Here is a 6,808-nt window from a genome sequence, read left to right as displayed (position 1 = left end):
AGGCTAATGCTTGCTCAAAGATACATCAGCAGGGAAATGCTAGATTGTGGGTTCAAACCATTATGCTTTTGTTGAGTGATGTTCTTTCTAAGGAATAGAAGACCCTACAATCCTTGCTTGTATGACAATTTGGACTTTCAACAGGGCTCCATATAAGACTTATATCTCATGCCTTTGCTTTTGTGCCTCAGCATAGTAAGTTTACTCTGTCCTCCACTGGGAGCTCTTGTTCCTTCTCTTGCTGATCTGTTTACAGACCATGACCAAACACCCAGTGACTGGCCCACAGTTCGTCTCAGTCTGTTTACGCTGTGAGCCAGAGTGTGCACGTCAGAACTGAGCCACAAGAGGCAAGGGCTGGGCTCTAGGGAAGCTGGAGACAGGGCTCATGGGAACTGCAGGTGCATGAGGCGGAGCCAGAGAGGATTTAAGAACCATGTCCAGAGCCATGCTGAAAAGTGGAGGAATGAACTAGTCTTTCCAAACTAATTTCCATGAATCGTCTTCCTGCCACAAGTCAGAGGTCACACACTAGATCAACACTGGGAACAAAATAGTAAAGTCAAAGTATTATAACTCCAGTCCACCTAGAAAATCCAGCTAGGCAGCACTAGTCTAATCTTAAGTGGGAATCGCCCGAATATGACGTATTTATTAAATCGCCTTGTTTGTGTTTTTCCATGAGAAAGTTAGGAGCACTTGGACCGCCTCCATGTGCTCACAGTTCTGTACCTAAAGGCAGAGCCTCCCACAATACGGGGTCCTTCATCATGTGATCGGACTCATGGACAGCCATCCTTCCCATGGTGCTCAAGTTCCTCCCCTGTCCCCCCGGGAAAAGCAGAACCAGGTTTGACTGAACGGGTGGAGTGAGACAGAAAGAGAGTCAGAAAGTCAGAAAGAGAGACAGAAAGAGAGAGAAGACAGAAAAAGACAGACATCTGCTTCTCATCTCGATGGGAAAATTCCCCAATCTTAGAGATTAGGATGAAGTCCTGGAGACAGAGCATTCTGGCTCCTCTGAGCCTCCCCGTTTGTAAGCAGGCTTTCTCAGGCCTTGTTGCATTTAATCCATTGTAGCTAATTTCAGTGAGTAAACCTGTACTTGCATTACCCACTCCCCAACAAGGCAGAGGGAATTATATATGATTCTATCGATATGATTATATGGTCTATTGTGCTTTTGCTTTTGTTATGGAAAGTTTGTTAAATTCCTCAAGAAATGAAGCTGATGTGAATATGGGTTGACTGTGTCTCATTATGAGCCTCACCATCCTGCAGTCATTCCCCTTGTTACTATGATGCCCAGGGGTGCTGCTCTGTTTATTTTCTCCTGATTAGCGCTGCACATTTTCACTCGTTCACAGCTCAGGGTGAGGGGAGTCGGTTAGTAGTCTGTGTTCATTCAACACCAGCTCTCTCCACTGTGATTCAAAGCTTATCACCACAACTTCCAACCCTGACACCCCCCACCTCTCCTAAACCCTTCCACTCCCACACCATCAGTTGTGACCCACCTTGTTGATCTTACTGCTGGGATGGTCAATCATTTTTTCAATCAAATCATTGAGGGGATAAAAAGCATTTGTCCTTTGAAACAAAGTTTGGTATAGTCTGAAAGCAATCATGTCCGGAATCACACCTGATATTTCTGGGATGTCGCAGTTTTACAAACAGGAGGGATGTCCTGGTCTTCATCAAAACGAGATATTGTAAAGACCTCACAGTTGGTTTCTAATGAAAGTGTCTGGGCTCTGTTAACCACAGTGGCTTACTAAATTCTTTCCAAATGTAATAAGAGAACTGAAAGCTGTGAATGACCCATAAATGAGCAACATATTAGGTGATCAGCGTATACAACCCCAATTCAAAAAATGTTGGGAAGATGTTTAAAACATTAATAAAAATTGAATGCAATGGTTTAAAAATCTCACAAAACCATATTTTATTCACAATAGAACATAAACAACATATTAGATGTTGAAACTGAGAAATCTTACAATTTCATGGCAAATATTAGCTCATTTTGAATTTGATGGCATCAACACATCTCAAAAAAGTAAGAACAGGCAACAAAAGGCTGGAAAAGTAAATCAAAAACAAATGGAGGAGCATTTGGCAACTAAAGGTTAATTGGTAACAGTTCAGTAACATGACTGAGTATAAAAGGAGCGTTTCAGAGCTTCTCGAATGTAAAGATGGGCGGAGGTTCAACAAACTGTGACAAACTGCATCTAAAAATTGTGGAACAATTTCAGAAAAATGTTCCTCAACGTAAAATTGCAAAGACTTTGAAGATCCCACCATCTACAGTATGTAATATCATCAAAAGATTATAAGAATCAAGAGGAATCTCTGTGCACAAGGGACAAGGCCGGAGGTCAAAACTGGATGCTTGTGATCTTTGGGCCCCCAGGCAGCACTGCATTAAAAACAGGCCGGATTCTCTACTGGTCATCACTACATGGACTAAGGACTTATGGTGTCTTTCCAGATGTGTACACGAGCCATATGTGAACACGATCTAGAACGCTGCTGTGTTCCCTGGCCTGAATCTCACTTAAAATGGAAAACTGTTCTATGGTCCTGCTTGTTATCAGCGGACAGTTCAAAAGGCTGCATCTCTAATGGTATGGGGGGGCATTAGTGCCTATGTTGTGAGCAGCTTACACATCTGGAATGACACCATCAATGCTGAAAAGTACAAAAAGGTTTTAGAGCAAAATATGGTCCCATCGTGACAACATCTCTTTCAGGGAAGGTCTTGCATATTTCAGTAAGAAAATGCTAAACCACATACTCTACATCCATCAAAACAGCATGACTGGTCAGCCTGCAGTCCAGACCTTTCACCAATAGAAAACATTCGGCGCATCATAAAAGGAAAAATCCAGCAACAAAGGTCCAGGACTGTTGAGCTGCCAGAATCCTGCATTAGACAAGAATGGGACAACATTCCTCTCCTAAAACTCTAGACACTGGTCTCCTGACTTCACAGATGTTTACAGACACTTGCTAAAAGGAGTGGGGATGCTACACAGTGGTAAACATCATCCTGTTCCAACTTTTTGAGATGTGTTGCTGCCATCAAGTTCAAAAGCTGTTATTTTCCATTAAATGGTAAAATATCTGTTTCAACATCTGAGTGTTGATTGTGTTGTACTGTGATTAAAATAATAGTTGATAAGATTTGCAAATCATTGCATTCTGCTTTTATATACATTTTACTCGTCGTCCCAACTTTTTGGGGATTGGGGTTTTATTTGTATCATTCATATCGCTCAAATTTACTTACTAAATCAGTAAGACTGCTTTTATTTATCTATAATTATCTACATTTTTTCCAAGTAACTCCAAGAGTCACACATGTGCATTGCTTCAGGGTTTGTTCCTCTGCTATGTAGCTGAGCCATAAAACTGCTACGAATGAAGAGAATTACATCTGACTTCAGAGCAGACTGACTCCTCCTTTCTCACAACCCCGGTTTCACCATGCTGGAAGTTGTGTATTTATTTGCTTATTTTCTTTTTTAGGCTAGTGGAAAATTAAACTTCAGCCAAAGTCATTGAAAGTTTTTCTTTTACAAATTGAACATTACACACATTGTATCCCAGAGAATGGATGACCACAATGAGAATGGTCAAGCTTCTTTTTGTCTGCCTCATTTGGTATAATTTGAAAATGTGTGTGGATGCTGCAGACTGCTGTCACTGTCCGCCTGTTTTATCCACCCTGGTGGTCCTCATTTATCTGTCCCCTCTGGGCAGAGCACCATCTGGGATTGGTTGTCTCCACCATCTCCCTGGCAGAAACACTTCAAGACCAGACACTTAATCGCAGGAGTAAAACAACAAACATACACACTGAGTAATGAAATCTCATATCCAGGCAAGTGCACAGTAGCCACAAAGAACTGAGCTCAGCTTTTTTTTTTCACCAAGTGAATGAATTGATGATAATAAATGGCACTGCAGCCAAATTCCCATCAGTCCTCTGTATTATTTATTTTTTCAAGTTATTAACTTTCCCTTGCTCTTTGACCTCCACCCACCCTTTCCTTGGTTTGCTCCCATTTCCCTGTTGCTTGTTCTACAAACCATAGCTATTTGAGTAAATGTATTTCTCTACACATAAATAAATCTCAGTGCACAATTTTGTTTGGCTGCACTTTGAGTAAATACTTGTGCACAGATGAACTTCACCTAACACTTGCTCAGGCCATGGCTTACTTCTTAACTTTTCCACTTAAAATTCCTCCTCTGGTGGTCATTTAGTGATTTCACCACCATACCTCAAAGTTGCTGCTTTTTAAATTGAGTCATTTGAGCCAAGTCAGGTTTCTCACATTGCCATGTTGATATTTTTTAAGAGCAGATCTTGTACAGTCATGATTATCTATCCCGTCAATCGCTTTAATCAGGATCCAAGCATATGTTCTGAAACAGTTTGGCATTTATTAAAAAGTCATATTGCTTTTAAACAAGACATAGCATGTATTTTAATAATGTCTAGAGGCACTGGATGATGACCTCTCTTTTCTTTTTTTCTTTTACTTTTGCACAGAAACAGGATAGCTGTTTGACTTTATTTCAAATCTTTGTGTTAAGCTACATTAACTGGCAGCTTGTTTCTTACTAAATTTTAAACATACAGACACATGAATATTACTGATGACTTTCTTATGTCACTCTCAGCAGGGCAGGCGAAAATTAGTTTAAAGAATATACATCTGTCTACTCCTGAATGTGGTAAATGTGCAGTGTTTGAATATGAGTATGCTGGCATGTTAATCAACTATAGAAACTGTTTCTGGAGCATATAAAAAGCTTTGTTTTAGCTGCCTAAGTGTTACACAGTTCCTGTCAATTCACAAAGGTTTACTTTATGGAAATAGCTAATATTGGTTTGTTTTCTGAGAAAACCATTTAAAACTCTTACACATAGCCCTTGAGGGAGGATAAACTAATTTGAGGTTTTGAAAGAAACACTCCTGAAAAAATAAACCTCAGCAAGTGCAGTCAAGTAAATCTCACTGTCTGATTGTATTTATGTTCACCTATCAGTGTCTAATGCCCTTGGACATGGAAATGATGTTGTAACATATAGTATTAAAAGGTATCTTCCATTAGTCTTAGACTCCTTTATCTCTTTTAATAACATGTCAGAAATGCTGTAAATGTACAGGGAAGCATGTTTACAGAGCAATCTGAGGCTAGCAGGAGTACACCTGCTGAAGCTCTCAGAAATGAACATTATATTTACATTAAACATAATTTGGGGTTATTCTTTGAAGAAAATGCTTCAACATGAAAGAGATGTCAAAAACATCCAATTTATCTGTTTAATGGCCCAGACTGAAACACTACCACCGGCAGAGTTAACCCATGAAGTTGTGAATGCACACCACATGTGGGACCTTATTGCAGTTTAGAGTATCACCACAGGCCTGAGTTCCTCTTCTCTGTCTAAAGCACCACTTCTGCACAGTTTGCACCACTCGCTCTTCATTCATAAAGGTAACAGCTCTGTACAACCTGCAGTGACACAAGCCTTTATAACTCACTCTCAGTGCTGTTTTTCCTTTTGTCTATTACCAACTACAGGTCTAAGTCCCCGCAGCTTGTGGAGGTGATGAAATTTTATCTAAGACAAACAATCAGTTTCCTTTCAGAGCACTGCTGCTGCTCCTGTGCTCCAGGTTTTCTACACAAAGAGTCAAAAGTGCAGAGTCTGATAAAGAGACAGATTGTGTTTTGCATTCGACAGATCCAGGCTCAGTGTTACCACCGCTTCAAATTTTAATCCACTATAGAAAAACACTTCATAGCTCCATCTCCATACAGATTTAAGAATAATGCCAATCTGATCTTTATCCCAGTCAGAAAGCTTCCAGAACAACTTTGTATCAGCTTTTATCCACTTCCATTTCTTTCACTGAAACTATTGTTTCACACTGACTTAGTACCATATGATTTGCTATAATTGCTCATCAAATTGAACATAATAAAATTTGTCATATTTTCTGTGACATCAATAATTAAATCCTCATTTAGCCTTTGGTTACCAGAGCCAGCTGACAGTGTGATAACCAAAACACAGCTGCACAAAGTTAAATAGCATCTGGACATTTCTGCAATGTCTGATTCATCATACGTCTGGACTAAAATAACTTCCAATTGTATGTTAACATGTTGACTAACTTGTAAGAGAGTGGAACAATGAGGAGACTGGATACAAAAACAGGATGACATCTGACCACCTTGGAACAAATACATGTCTGATACCTGATAATGCCATGCAACATGAAAGTGGAAAGCAGGTTTGACATATTTGAAAGACAGGACATGTTGTGATATAATGATAATCGCCTTAGGCAATTTTACTCAAAACTGCAAAACTTCCTATGTAACATCGAAAATAGTTTTCTTCGCATTGATGCAGTTGTGTGGAAAGTAAAGATTCCTGGTTTGTCACATGTAGTTAATGACAGGAAGACAGGGTCTGGGTGTTACATATTGTCTCATTATGCTGGGGTCTAATGTCCAGGTGGTCCAACGTGGGTAAAACCCTATTACATAATCTGTCAGTATCCTGCTCTGCAGGCTTTGCTCTACCTTCTTGTACACTATATTTAGTTTTAATGTTTAATACTTAAAATATGTAGAAATAGGCACAATTTGAGCCATTTAAATCATTAAAGATGATATGTGTATTAATGATGAGTTAAGCTATAAGATTCAGAGTTGCACTGTGGCGAACTTCTCTCTTTGGCACAAACGCTGGCCTCCCAGTAGGCCTCTAACTATT

Source organism: Channa argus, chromosome 16 (assembly GCF_033026475.1).
Source record: "Channa argus isolate prfri chromosome 16, Channa argus male v1.0, whole genome shotgun sequence".
Taxonomy (NCBI): Eukaryota; Metazoa; Chordata; class Actinopteri; order Anabantiformes; family Channidae; genus Channa; species Channa argus.
Note: the sequence above shows the minus strand (reverse complement) of the source record.